At 35.2% G+C, this 16,246-nt stretch overlaps 1 long non-coding RNA gene across 1 annotated transcript; it reads left to right on the forward strand.

Annotated features, from left to right (window-relative positions):
• Positions 1–6,617: 6,617 nt before the first annotated feature.
• Positions 6,618–8,760, forward strand: LOC146168386 (uncharacterized). The gene is made up of 3 exons (XR_014501322.1): positions 6,618–6,774; positions 8,189–8,280; positions 8,633–8,760. It is a non-coding gene; the product is annotated as an uncharacterized LOC146168386 (long non-coding RNA).
• Positions 8,761–16,246: the final 7,486 nt, after the last annotated feature.

Raw genomic sequence — 16,246 nt, forward strand, 5'->3', positions numbered from 1 at the left:
TTTAATTTTCCAACTTAAGCGTTATATGTTTAAAAACTTCTTGATGTCTGTTACCGCGCAAAATTTAGGTAGAGTTCGCAAAATTTCGCTTTTAATGCGTCGATTTTAATAGTAAGCAATTTTCAGTTTCAAACGAGATTTTACTTACATTGGACGCAGTATAGTTCCAGGATTACGTATTAGCTGAATATCACGCAATGCGAACAATGGCTGCTATACAACTTAAGGTTTTACGTTAGTGAGTAGTTCCCTATTGATAGAAGTCACTGGTTTTCGTTACGCAAAAGATGTTTGACGTGCTTAGCCGTTGGGTATTTAGTCGTTTCATTTCAAATAAGTACACATTATTTGAAATTTTATTTCAACAAAATGTAAAATTTTAGTTTGCGAAGACGAACAATTAGATGTTTCACAGTCACGCAGATAAATGCGATAATGTAGAACACGCCATCCGATTAAATGCCGCTTCCACACAGGCTAAAGAATATGTGACTTCATTTGTGGGGAAGCATTTAGTCAACCAATTTCAGGCACAATCAACGAAAAAAAGTCAACGGACGACCAACATAATATGCTGTATAACAATTTACGATTAGAGAAATTAAAATGTTTTATTTATAAAAAATTAAAATGTTTACCACTTTACACACTATTTAGCACTCAAGCCATGATATTACGCTATCCGTAACATTACTTTTTAGTAATTAACATGGTAAATTACGTTTTTAAATCATCGGCAATAACACGCGGCTTTGCATATTTGCGCAAAGATATTTTGCGCAAGAGTTCACTCTCGAAGAGCGGGAAGAGATGTTTATAGGTTAAGTTATTTTATGGCGTCACGATACGACGTAAATTATAACGTCACCCCTTTAATTTGATAGGTTTTGCGGCCCATCAAAATTTTTAAAGTGGCAATGCGGCCCATTCTGCTAAAAGGTTGGACATCCCTGGGCTACACTATTTTTAACTGTTTTGAATATTGAAAATTACGTTCTGAAGTCACTGAACTCATATGAAATAATTGCCAAATTTACAGAGATTAAAATGCGTCGAAAATAACTTTGAATGATATTGCTGAAGTTTTATATTTCCCCTTGCAAATAAAACATTACATTAGACTTTTGTTATTGTAGAACCAACGCTTATCTATAATATATAGGCGATGATAGAACGTAGATCAAATCTATAAAATATTCAATTACTTCCCGGTCATTATTTGTACATCAAATCAATCTGCTGCACTTAGTTAATCCGGCACTGAGGCAGATAGTTAAATAACTCACGAAAAACACATCTAAATACTGCTAGCTTATAAAAAGTTTCATCAAAGAAAATGAATTTGTTAAAAATAAAATGGACTTTATTCCTAAATTGGCAACCCTGTAACCTTCAAAAATTTAAATTTCTCTTATAAAAAACTTTTTCGATTTTAAACTTAAAAAAATGCTCTCTATGACGCAACAATGAGGTTGTCGCAGAGAACTAAACTAGTGGCATTGTCAACCAATGATACCATTATAATAATACGATATTATTATTTGTGTTATTAATTTTGGTTTGATTTATGCGAATTCAAAAATGCCAATGATGCTGTTAAAAACAATAGCGTACGATTTGTTGGATGAACGGACTATTTTAAGAAGGCTGAGCGGGCCACAAAACAGGTGCTGTGGACCGTATGTTACACGCCTCTCACTGAAGACATGGCATAGCAATATTGCGTTTACCTTGGCCTCTTAACAAGTAATTATTTTGCTTCAAATAGATTATCTTCGACAAAACACACAAAAAAACGTGACCGGTCTAATTAAAATGACGTATAAAAACATTAGGGTTTTAAGTACCTATACCCAAAGGTATAAATCGGTCCAAAAAAAAAGCTTTAAAATTGTGTTGAATGTTCGAATTGTTCAGGGTTGTAAGCGTTAAACATATTAAAAGCCTACAATGATAGCGTCGAAGACCTTTTAACAAATTAATATACAAACGTTATCTAGTGTTATACAGTAAAGGGCGTCGTAACTAAGCCGCGGTACAATTTACACAAAACCAGGCCTCTGCCAACGGACCACCAGAAACATTCCACGAACTAAAAAGTTGTTTAAATTCGTAAACTTTCTTAACTCCTACAAAACTGGTATGATTAGATGTATTCTGTACAGAAATAAAAGTGAACGTTAACGTTTAGTGGTAAAACAGATTACTTGATTACTTTTAGGTTTCTCTGCTTTTTATTTGATCACGTTAATAGAATTTAATTACCGTGTATCAACAAGTTTAAATTGCTTTTCTTGCGCATTCATTCTACAACACGTAAAAGGCCAATAATAACCTTTTTTCCTATTTAGTTCGCGGCACGCTTAGAGTTAGCAGAAGAGATACTTACTTCGAAGTCGCCTTCGCAGCAACATGGAATTTGTGCGCCGCATCGGCTATGATTCGGTTTCGTCCGAGGCTACGCCCGCAATAGGTACCCAACCTGTACACGGAGTGAGCAACTACACGCTAAATCGAATATTTGTATCCGGCTTTGATGAAATGGTAAGACTTGGTGTTATTGTTCAATGGGACGTTAATGCTCTTTAAACCGGTGTATAACGTATTAATGTTTGTACCATCTATTTAGTTCAGTGATAATTTTTTCGTTAGTATGTGTTTTTCGGGTTATATTTTTGATTTTTGGTTACTTTTGTAATAGTCTACCTAATGTTTTCGTTTTCTCAGGTTTGTAACCGTATTCCGTTTATTTTTAGACTACTGAAAATGAGCTGGAGTCAGCCTTTGAAATCTACGGAGAAATATTAGACGTCAATATCGTGCGAAGCATGGAATCCAGGTGTGCCTTAATTAAGTTGCCTAGTTCATCCTAATTATTTCGTGTAGTTCTACGCGTGTGAAAAGTTTATTTGTTTTGTTGCGTAAAAGAGGCCATTGTTCAATACTTTTCTTGTTTCCGGCTTTTTATAAATTGTTCAAGGCTGGCTTACAGTAGCAAATATCTGGTTCTAACTGCATTTAAACGAGGGATTCTTAAACTGGGGTCCGTGAAGCCCTTGGGGGTACGTGGACAAGTTTTTGGGGTCCATCAAGGACAAATTGGAATCTTAATGTATTACATAAAAATAATTTGAAGTAGGTCGTAAGATTATAAAAAAAAAACGCTTTGGCGCCTTCTTGAATTTATTTAAGTTTAACATTTTTCAGACTGAAAACATTTTTGATTTCTACTTGTTTAATGGCGTCGTTTTATTGCGTCAACCCTTAAAAACTACATGCCGAACCTCTAGCTAGATAAAACCAGAAATTTTCTTGGGGGGTGAGCGTTAAAGAAAGTTAAAAAACTTCTAGTTTAAACGAACAATAATTTCAAGGAAATAAAAAAAAAAAAGCGCGAAATGACAAGTTGCAATGAACATAATAAAAAGCCAAAATAGTATTAGACAGTTTAGGTTTTTCAGTAAAACTGGTATTTTATTTGTTAAGCTCATAAACCAAAAAAATGCCAGTGCAACTTTTTGATGACTGAGATAAGTAATTTATAAGTATTTTATAAGTAGTAATTTATAAGTAATTTAAAATAAGTATGGGTGTGAAAGGGTTATCAAAATTATATAATTACTATACTTGTTCGCTTTGCTAAATCCAAATAAAAAATAATTTAGGGACATCATGATGAGTGCTATTGCCACTATATTAGGCTAAACTACAACAAAATTATTCTGTGTTTTTGTTTTAACACGTATGACACGCATCTATATGTACAAGACACGCATCAGTCTATTCGAAATCGACTCCCAAATACATATTGTTTACCGCCTAAAACTTACTGATTTTTCATTGACGAATTCACGCGTTATCATTTTAGCCACACTTTTATTTCACGGCTTAATGCCATTAAATATCAAATGGACATAAGATTTCGACGTTATACAACCTAAAGCAGTGGCTAATTAAATTAGCCTAATTTTTTTACAGTTAATATGTCGTCATTTTTTGCGAGAAAAATTAGCTGCTTAAACCCCCTTTAGAGAGAGCATCTTTCGCACAGTTGTCGTCGTCTCGTGTTGCTTCTTTATTTTCCTAAATTACAGCGCGGTCAGCAGTTTTGCAAAAACTTGTTTTTCGTTGACCCGAGAGCGCGCCCGACGCACGTGGACTCCCGCTGTGCAGCTGCGACAGTTTAATGAATTTTGTCGCGGAGGGCATCCTGCGCTCTTCGCACGTGTTCGATTGAGGCCGTCGCTCGGTTTGTTAACCGCCATTTTGTTTCGGTTTTTTAACTGTTGAAACAGGGAAGAAAACAACAGACTTTCTTGCGTGATTTTTTGGAGTATAATTTGTGTCCTTTTTCGTTTCGTAACCTTCGTGAAATTCCCGAAGTCCTTTTTCGAAAACATTTTATTTGCAGTTAAATGTAAACATACCTAAAATATTTAAACCACTTACAATCCTCAAATATAACTTTATTTATCTGTTTGCTTTGCTAACACGCAATTCATGAAACTTGCATCTGCGTCGATTGTCACACTGTGATTTTGTTTAACTGTAATGTGCTTTAATCCAACAGGTTTTGCGCGTCAGGGAAGTAAAACTTGTCGTCTACTTTTCGTCCTCTATTCAACAGGCTTCACAGTAAATGGTAGTCGAAGAGTTGTAGAGATTATATGGTGATTTTCTGATTTGTTCACCTATAAACCAACAACCCATCGATTGCTGTTGCCACGCTTCCTTCTGTCTTATGCGTCGAATAACAATTTTTCTTCTTACTATAGATTTTGCAAAAAAATATATTGTTGTAGTTCAATACATTTTATTTGTGTCGGTCAAAAAAAAAAACTATATTACAGTAAACGTTGGGAGTATATTGTGGCGTTTGAATTAAAGGATTTTTTTGGAAATTTGTTTATGTATGTAAATCACAAATCGTAAATAAGTGTAACATTTTTGTTACTAATAATTTGTAAAATTTTCAGCAAATTAAAAAAAAAATTATTTCCCACTATGATGAAAAATGTCGCTTTGGTATTCTATAAAACGCCTTCATTTAATTTAAAGCTATTCTACTACCTGTTTGACAGCACAGCGAATTTAAGCTAACTCCTGTCGACATCAGCATTTCAAGCACAAAGGGAGTGTATCTTTGAAGGGGGCTGTGCCTTTCTCTCTGTACAGTTTTGTCAAGTTGAATGGCTTTCATATAAACGCTGTTCAAATATGGTTACTACCTAATTGGGGTTCTTTGTCGCCTATTACTTTATTGTGCAGTTTAACAGTAACATTGCAATTAATTAATATTTGTTCAAATTGATATACATTAAAATATTTTTTTATATTACAACCATAAGTTAAGATTATTATTATCAAACACTAATAATAAAAACAGTTTAAGTTTACGTCCTATTCCAGTTACCTTATTACCTGGAGAGTCAGTTGTTGCCTAAACAAAAATAAAATATTTCAAAATTTATCAATATTTAAACAATGTACACACTGATTGGGTTGTGAAGAGTACTGTAATCTGGGCCTTGTCATTTGGTATTCAGGAATTAAAGAGTTCCATTGGATTACATATACCTATAAACGAATTTTTGATAAAAAGGTTAAACTGTGTTGCCTAAAGTCTTCTGGTAGTAAAAGGGAGTGATAACGTCTCTGCCCCTGGGCTAAGACTTTATTGCGCGCCCCTGTTTCGGCGCCTGTCAATTCATCACCCCGATAAATGGCAAACTCGCCAGGGAAGTGCTTTTTGGCAAGCTGACAGCGGGAGACCATTTTGCGGTTGGTCGGCCGAATTAAAAACACGTCCGGTAGAATCGCTAACTTCCACCATGAGGGCGATCTATCGATGCGCATCGGCGCCAAACATGTCACACTATCTCCTTAATGTTTATCACTGACCGAGTGACCGTGGGCGGCAAACTATGGCTTGATGCTGTTTGCTACAAGGTCAACAAAGATCCCCAAAAGTGTCACCTCGCTAGCGCTTTGCTTAGCTTATGTGTAACACTATCCGCGTCGTTGTTTTAAATGAAAGCAAAGGCAAAAGGTTGCATTTGTCAAACATAAATGCGATAAAATTTGCATTAGCTTCCAAGTATCGAATATAGAAATGTTGTTATTTGTGTAACATTATACGATTTTATCTTCCAGATTGTACGGCTTTGTTACTTTCCGATACAGACAGCATTGTGAGGCCATTCTTAAAAAGAAGGTATGTTTGCCTAGTTTATTAATTTTAACAACTCAACCACAAGTTATAGCAATCAAAATTTCTTAAAAATATTGTAGAATTTCGAGTAACATCCCGATTGTATTTATAAGGTAATGACAATAGTTATTTGCTTATCTAAAATAAAAAAAACAAAACTATAAAAAACTAACAATCTTTTTTCTCATACGATTTTGTTTATTATCAACAGGCCATTTTCGCCGTCAAATTGCGAGGCAATCAATTGGTAATCAACCCAGCTTGGTACCGTCCACGAAGAAATTTAGCTACGGAAGCAGTCTCAGCTCAACCGCAACTGTTGACAATGCAGCACCAATTACAGCAGTCTGACTGGCAACACGTTCCAGCTGTTCCCGATCCAAACTGCCTTCTGTGTAGACAAGCACCTGGAAGCTGCATGCAATACAGTTGAGTGTTTGATAGGATTAAATCACAATAAGAAAATAGTTTTAAGTGGTACACCCTAACAAAGAAGCATGCTTAAATAGACTGTCCGCTGTCCGAAAGTTTGATTTTTGGAGAAAAATGCAAAATGTAAAAAAGTAAGTAAAACGCTTAAGTTAGTAAACAATTGGTATTGTATTTAAATACTTTTAAACTAAGAAGCCTAAAGTACCGGAACAATTAGTTTAATATAACTGAAGAACATCTATGGCAGGGACTTTTAACTGTACTAAATTTTTGAAATTATTGCAACTATAATCAGAGAAACTTTGAGAATCCCTGATTTAGCTTGTTACTAATAAATTTCTACCTTAAGCACTGGGTTCCCCAAATACGTTTTGGCGCCACCCAAAATAACTGACCACAAAATATGCGATCCTAATAATTTAATTGAATTTAATGGATTTTCTGTTTGTTTGTGAAATTTCTACCTTAAGCACTGGGGTCCGCAAATACCGTTTTTGCGCAACTAACAATAACTACCCAAAAGTCTCGCGATCCGAATAATTTAATGGAATAGATTTTCTGTTTGTTTGTGTCGAATCTAAACTCCTTAGACGACAAAACAAAAACTTACTGTTTCTCAATTTAAATGAATAATCTGTATTTAACGGCTAAAAAACTACTATTAATTATATCGATGTTACCAGCACTATCGGGGTGCAGCATCAACCCTCGCAAAAATCCGACCCTGAGCTTCCTATAATAATTAAATAATTAGCGGCACTCGCGCGACTTTTTTTTTTTGAAAGCAAACTTAACTGTAAGCATATAAGTAGCTTAACCAGGATTGCGATAGAAATTTTAGAACATGTTGTTACAGAATTGCGTCAAAACGCAAAAAAAAACGACAAGCAACTTAAAGAAATCTGGTTTGTGTAGTGTGAAATCTTGTAAAACTCGCAAAGCGCTAACAAAAATGCGTGTATTTCGTTTTAGTCAGCCAAACTTTTTATTTATGAAGATAAACGACTCATTGACCACACACAAAAAATGCACAAGATACTTTATATGGGCAAAACGTGTTTGGGTGGGAGTTTTATCCTACATATTTGCGGCGAAGCGTAATACAATAGCGCGTGTATTTATTTACTAAATTTGTAAACAATTACATTACCTTGATATAAGTATAGTTTACGTTTTCATAAATTGCAATTTTCATGGAACTATTTAAGCTTAATCCATATTGTAAAGATTTAAAGGATTTGTACGTTAAGCAAAAAATCAACTTTAATTTGCTAGAGAATTAATTGCTAATTGTACGCCGCTAATTAAAAAGACTAAAATTTTTGGGATCCTGAATAAAGGGCCGCCACGCTCTATTTGCGGATCGCTGTCTTATTGTTTATTCTATAGACTTTTTTGTTATATTTCTAAAATCCAACCAATAACAGTGATTCTTAAACAGTGCGTCTTTTGAGGCCATAAGAAAAAAATTGAAAATCATTGACTCAACAAACTAAAGTAATTACTTATTTTCCTAACAAATTGGAAAAAATACTTGTTCTTCAGATTTTGACACGCGGACGCAAATATTTAGCAGTGTTGTAAATGGAACAACTTTCTTTAGAAGAAGTGAGCCAGTATCAGCCGGTATATATAATGTAAGTTTGACGTCCCGAGCTCACTATATGTATTGTTAGAAATTAGTAAGTTAATTATATCGCCATATTGTTTAGCACCCTAACTGATATTAGTGGCCTTTCTATTCGATCTTTGAATGAACAGATCATTCTTGAATGAATTCTTTTCTCACTCATAAATAAGTTTTATTTGATAGCAAAGTCAATTATATAGTCAACATTATATGATTGTATTATAGCAAACTGTTTTTAAGAAAAAAAATAACAACTATTGTTTATGCTGGCCTAATATTACCACTGAATGCCTTTAAGCTTCAGGAGCACAAAAATTGATTTAATAATGTTTAACCAAATTATTTACATTTTTGTGCAGAACATCTACCAATCACCGACACCAGTGATCTTCAACTATATGCCTATTCCACCCGAGAATTTACAATATTTGTAAAACAAATTAAACATGCTTTTAAATAACACTGTAAAACTGTATTTTGAATAAACATGTATTTAGCACGTTTGCGTTTGTATTTACCGAAATACATTTGTTGATATTTTAACAATTTTTTTATAGACTTTAAAAGTATAGTTTTTTGAACTCGAAAAGTGCAAAAATTCAATTTCTTTAAATTTCAAATCTGTTCATTATAAATAGTATTCGAGCAAGTCAGGTGAATTTTTATTCATTATATTAACACCTGTAGTTTACAAATAATACTTTTTTCTTATAGGAATCAAATCGTGTTGGTTAGATTTTACAAAAAAAAAATACAGCAAGAAATAAACAATCAACGTTAATTGGTTAATACCAAATTTCAAATGATTTTCTATAAATTGTTTTCTTTTATCAAGCAGTGTATCCCAATATGCATATCTGAATTATACCATGTGCCGAACTTGCATTTCTCAACAAATTCCGGTACTGATGGTGACTAATACGGAAATTTTGGTATTAGTTAACAAACTCAGTTGTTAAATTCGCTTTAAAAAAACAACAAAGTGTTGGTAACTCAAATTTTATCCTTACAGATGTTCATTATCCGATATACTATAAGTACGGATTTCGTATATTTTAGTTTCTAGTTGGAAAGAATTACGTTTGCATCTAACCCAAAAACTGCTATTTTTTTATTTGTTTAAAATTAATCTTTCCAACCCTGCCTCGATAAACGATACCATTTACCTCAGCTTCAAGATAGTCTCTTGTAACAGTACATTGTAATCGGAAACGTATGCAGAAAAAGTAAGGCCATGCCCCATACTATTTTTTGGCCACTTAAACTAGAAGGCAAGAAAAGTAATCTCGATCCGTTAAGGCAGTGCTTCTCAAACTTTTTTCGCAAAGACCCAAATATTAAGCTCAAGTATGACGACAAACTTGGGCGACCCAATTGTTTTTTGTTGTAAGCTAAATAAAAACTCGCTTCTTGTAAGCGAAGATAAAATAGGCATTAGCATAGAGAATTTCGAATTTTATTAATTATTGTAAGTATAGGGCGATTATTTTTTAACTTAAAAGTCAAAAATTTTGTCGAAATTTACACTTATGGTCAAAATTGGTCAAAATTCTTTTAAGTCGAATAAAAATGCACATACATTGCTTACAAAATTAAAAAACCTATGGTCAGATTTTTATAATTGTCGTTCAGGTTACATTTTATCATAACAAATTAGTTTTGAATTATATGCAACGACATTGTAACGTTAACTTCACTATAGTAATATACGGTATACGCGAGCCGGTAGAAATAACCACCAAGACCTATAGTTTATCGCACTAAGTTGAGCTCGAACTTCGTTTTTGCTTTATAGAAGTGCGTATCTCTGATTTGAACCAATGTATTGAACAGTATTTCGATATTTTTACATTTTAATACCTTGTATTTCAACTGTTTGCACAACATTTTCTAAATTAACCAGCGTCTTGTTTTCTTGGGTATTTTTATACTTTTTTTATTGAAATGACAAAAATATCAACTACCATTTCCAAAGGTATTGCACAAACCCGAAAAAATGAGTGAATTTTGTTACAGTGGTAGTCAGTAAAACAGCATAAACGAGTGGTTGATGACTTCAAGGCACTAATGCAGTACTTCAAACAACAATATGTTGTTTAAATTAATGTATTTCTTATAGGTCAAAATTTTGTCAAAAAAAATTATTTTTAGGTCAAAATTTCAATTTTTCAGGTCAAAATTTGTAATGTTTAGGTTAAAAAATATTCTTCCTAATTATAAGACATTATTTGTATTGCTTCCTAAATTTTCCAAATTGAAAAATCTTTCTCAGAACCAACCAGTTAGTAAAACATGTGAATTACTGCGGTCGGCGACCCAACCAAACCAAACAGCGACCCAATTTTGGGTCGCGACCCATAGGTTGAGAAGCACTGCGTTAAGGCTTAAGTATTCCATCATCTATTATCTTATATATATAATATTTAAAACAGGTTCCTCTGGCAATATATATATATATATTGCCAGAGGAACCTGTTTTAAATATACTATGCCTGGTAGCAACAGCATATTTACTTATTTACATAAATTCGAAAGTTTGTAAATGAAACAATTCATCATACTGTGGGCTCTTGATCACTATTGTACCTTACGTTGTTACCAGGGCCGGATTAAGGGTACTGGTAGGCCAAAGGCTATTTACCAGGGAAGGGCCTAATTTTGCAAACGAAGCTACAAAGTTGAAATTATTTACTGCAAAATAACACAAACATAAATAAAATCATGAAATTAATGTAATTAACTGGCATAGACTCATAGTGTAGGGGAGATGAGGGACCAGTGGGCCACGTTTGACGTTTTTGCACCTGCAGGTTTTATTTGCGTCGTAAAATAGGACTTAGAGATCGCAACGTGAAGTGTTATTCACCCTTTAACACACCACAGCATTTAAGTCCAAATGTAAGAATTAAGAGAAAAGTTAATAAATGCACCTACATTCTAATTATTGAACCAATTAGTCATTTTGAATTAAACTAACTTATTTGGTCATTGTAAAGCTTGTTTTTGGACTCCGTCGAGGTATTTTGTGTATTCGACTCTGTTTTGTCACTACATTCGCCAATTCCTAGATTTTAATTCTGATAATGCGTGGCTAATATTTGCCAAATGCGTTATGCAAAGCCTAGCTGAATATTGGCCTAAAAGTTGACCTTGAGTAACCCCGTAGCATACCTTGCGCGTTTTCCGGTGGAGTGTTCTTTTGCTCTTTAAGGGAAATCTCCTTAACTAGGCGAAGGTTATCGTCAAGTAATTGGCTGCCCGAAAAAACGCTGACGCCGCACCACAAAGCTACATATATAAAGAAGCACATTAATTGTTTCGTCACAGCGACAGGCCTTTATCCAATTTTGCCACTCGCAAGCATACGATTAGGCGTAAAAAAGCAGGTCTTATTCAGACGATTTTGATCATGTTCTGTACTGGGCAGTAATCTGCGTATTTGGCTTTATTATGTCATTGGCTTTAAAAGTGATAGCACAGAACGTAGATAGTTCTTCGTTTGTAGCATAAATGAAACGATTTATTTATCTATTCACAAACAAGGCACATATTGACTCGACTCGGTCATTCGTTTTTAAGCAAAAACTGTACTGTAAAGGTACTGGATCTGTATCACTATCAGCCTTACAAAAATGTAACCTTAAAAAATTGAGGGCCGAATTTTTCCAGGGCCTAAGGCTATAGCCTTATTTTTTTCAAATATTATTTATTTCAATTTGGCTCGTGGTTTATTCAATGGATGTTCTATAGTTTCCGTAACTTGTTTCCGCAAGAAAAAAAAGATATGGGCCTAAAATTTCACCGCTTAACTTATGGCTTAGATGCGAAAGGGGATCAAATAAGGCGAGGTATTTAAGGGATGATCGAAACATATATTTGATAAATAGAATTTACGTAGATAATGCGTACGGCCATGTTATTAAATTTTGGCCAGCTAACATGTTTAAAAAGCAATAATCATTCTCTTGTATGGTACTTTTGCCAATGAATTTCTAAGACGAGCCACTGCTCACAAAGTCGCTTCGCGAGCTGAACAAAGCAAGCCAATATGATCGAATTCTGTATTGAAGTTTTTCTATTGTTAGATGGGAGTCGATAGCTACAGAGGGCTAAAATGATTACGTCACAATATTTTAGGTTTGTTGTCCTCCAATCGAAGGCTCCTAGGAGTGCAGACTCATGAAATTTATGCACACCTACATACCTCTCTACGGCATTCTGTAGCGATAGGAAAGGCTGAATCTCAACCGGTTAGTCAAAAACGCTTTAAAGCAGACTATTCGAGACTCATGAGATGGAACGCCGTTTCTTTCGTTGTTGCGCCTCCACCGATCAGACTACAGAAAAGTTTATGGGAATAAAGCCTATAGAATAGATGGACAAAGTAGTGCCTAAAATGTGAGAGGCTATGGGATGATCGGGGGTCATCAGTCTGGATTCTTTTGGTGTCGACGTTTGGATGCTCTCGTTGGAACGGCGTTTGGGGCGCCGTTGGAGAGCCGCTATTTTCGCATTGGGTTGTTTTCCCCTGTTTGGGGTTAGTGGTGGCTGGTGGGTAGCCTAATGGGTGGGGTTAAAAATTAACTTAGGGTTGGAATTATTGGAAAAGTTAGTGATGAATTTAGGGGCGAGGTTTAAGATTAGGTAAAATGTTGAGTATTCTCTATTCTACCAATTTAAGTCATATTCTGACGGGTTTAGGACTTAGCCTACATCGATTTAAAGATTATTACGACTAGTAGATATACATTATATACGACTAGTAGGTAGGTCTATACATTATATCGACTAGTAGGCATAGCCTATAGTCCAGTTTGGTCTTTTTCGAACTGTGTTTTATTTAGGCGTTGATGTTGTTCTAATTTCTGTCTTACGGCTGGAGTCCCTTTGACCGTCTTAGGATATAAGACCGTAAAAACAGAAGATAAAAGAGTGTGAAACGTCAAAATTTCGGCGCCGCCGGCGCGTTTAATCATACATCGCTCATTTCCCCAGGGCAGCATGGAATATTGCTAACGGTCTTTATTGTCGATCGTCATATATTTCGTGGGTGTGCCGCCGATTTTTTTTTTTTTTTTTTTTTAGCTCTGTTGTGTGCCGCAAGTGAAAAAAGTGTAGCATCTTGCTCCATATTGTTACCGAGTCGAAACCCGGCTATTCAAATGAAGCAGGCTGGCCGGTGTGACGTCAACCAACGCCTGCCTGTGCGTGTTATACAAACTGTCAGCAGATTGCTGGAAGCGTTTGGTCAATTATCCAAAATTTCGTGTTTCTCATTATTCGTGTTGAAGCACGTTGTCACGATATTTAATTACCGCCAGCTGGAATGCTGTATATAAGTGATTTCATTTTATACCAAAAATAGCAGTTCCACTGTTCACTTAGCTGGGGTCAGATCGCTACGTACCGTACACGGAGGTAATTTATTGTATGTATCTTTTATTGCCATCGTTTGTTTATTGGCAATAAACATTATTTCATTGTGGCTGCGCCCCACAAAAGGTTGCGAAGCACTGTTTGACTAGACCCGAAAAATGCTTTAAAGTTTTTAACTTAAATCTCCTCCCTCCAAGATAAAAGTGAGGGAAAAACATACAGTTGTTTTTAAAAGTAAACTCCTGATATTACATCATTAGGCAACGAGTTTGTGTGTTTTTTTGCATCAGTCGCAATCACAACACATTTTTACCACTTAGAAATTTTCTACCACGCGCTGCGCTATCCAGGTTTATAGAGATCAGTGAAGACACAAACAATGAAGATCATTGAAGACACCTTTTCGCCCGATTAACTTTATTTTAGTTGCAAATGCAAACCATATCGTTCGAAAACACGATGCTTGAGATGACAAAAATTGGACGTTGGGAATTATGAATCGGGCACTGAATCATTGATAGGTCTACTATTCTAGTAATACGGACAAGGACCGATGCAACCACTTGCCATCGGCTCCGATTCGTTAGTTAGTATATTAAATCCCTACTGGCGGCCGTGAGAAGAATAAATACTGCTAATGCGACCGCCAATGGCTAAAATGTTGTGCACTGATGATACGGATTAAACATTCTACAACTGGCGGGGTGTCGATTGTTTTTCAATTTAATATAATAGCAAGTCGTAATCGGGATTGTAAATTGTTAGGTTGGCTTATTAAAGAAAACTCTAGAAATTATTGCTAACCCACCCGATCCGTTAGAAATTAGTGCATTTCTAAGCAAAAAGATCTACGACAATTAGTGCATCCAAAGGATCAAAAAGTCCGACTTTTAGACTTTGAGGTCTCGGACAATGCACTAATTTGACTTAACAATGTGCTTCAAAAGATTAAGTTTAATAATATTTGACCTACCTAAACCCAAACGCTTACCAGCACCCTAACCCAAATAATGTGCATTGAATTAATATTTACATAAACGCTTTAGGCTTCAATACCTCAATTTGTGACGTAACAATCCTATGGTACCATAGACGAGAAACTATCTTATGCCGACCTGAGTTTGGGCTTTTTCACCAGCATTCAAATAATTATTACATTAACGCACATTATTTGGGTTATGGTTCGGGTTAGCGTTTGGGTTAGGGTGAGTCAAGTGTTATTAATGCCATCTCAAACTTTTTGTGTTGTGTGTCATGTTTTTTTGTAAAGGCTTGCTAAAACTAATCAAATATATATATTATATATACATAACTTTTTTTAAAACTTGTTTAAAATCTGCCCTACCGTTCCTACTGATAATAAAAATAATAACTAACAAGTAACTACACATCAAGCTGGCAGAATCTTGCCAGCCTTCTGGTGACAAGCATTTTTGGCGAAAATTCTTTGGTTATTGGTCGCGCCCTTAAACTTAAATGATGTGTTTGCCAAAGGAATTTATGAACCTTGCCATTAGGGATGTTCAAAGTAGAATCCCAAGGTATTCTAGAATAATAGGTTTCGAATCTAGAATAACGAATCCAGAATAGCGAATCCTAGTATATTTTTATTAAATTATTTAACCTCGATTTTGTTTGGGGAAGGGATTAATCTTAATCTACCGTACAGGGCGCACAATCACAGCAATAAATCGCCCAAACAATTTTCTAACATGTGTACATTATAATAAAAAAACTCTCTCATATGTTTAACATTCTTAACAACTGTCATCTGAAGTCGTTCTGTAAACTGTAGTATGTCAACTGTCCAGGTTGTGTCCAAAACTTATATTTTTGCCAATAGTGAGAAAATGCAACACTGCACACAGAAGTCTTAAGCAATTCGGTCCTGATTTTGAAAGCATTGTTAAGTCTTAGTGCTTCTTTTTTGACTAACATGATCTGTTATGCAGTCAAATGATGTACTGCAAAGAATACAAAGTTATTATTGACATAACGAATTCTTGACAATTACGTTGTGCATAATTGCATAACTTCCCTGAATATTAACCTAAAGTTTACCTTAAGTAACCCCATAGCGCATTTTGTGGACGGTCAGCACGTTTTGCAACGCTATGGTACTTTTGCAACTTAACGCATTTAGGGCAATTGCGAACTCCACACCGGACATTACACGTTGGTCGCTCGCCCAATAACGCTTGATTGACACTTAATTATTAGACGAACGTTATCGCGAGACGCGGTAATTGGTCGCCCGAAAAAACGCTGACACTGCACTATGAGGTTACATTTAAAGCAAGCACTATAAATTGGCCGCCGCGGCGACAGGCCAACTTACCACACGCGTTTGTGCAATTAGGCGCAACAATCGGCGGTAAAACATTAAATTATATTGGTTCCAATTACCCGAAATAAACGGCAGAATTGGATTCGAATCCAAGGATTCCATATTCTACTTTGAGCATCCCTACTTGCCATGTTTTTTTGCGATAAACAAGGCTATTAATAATAGAATTAGACAACAAAACGTAGCGCCGAAGGCGCAAAAAATTTTGTGACATTAAGTCATTAACAAATACATAAGGGACATGTGAAGG

Source organism: Ascidiella aspersa, chromosome 1, assembly GCF_963924565.1.
Source record: "Ascidiella aspersa chromosome 1, kaAscAspe10.2, whole genome shotgun sequence".
Taxonomy (NCBI): domain Eukaryota; kingdom Metazoa; phylum Chordata; class Ascidiacea; order Phlebobranchia; family Ascidiidae; genus Ascidiella; species Ascidiella aspersa.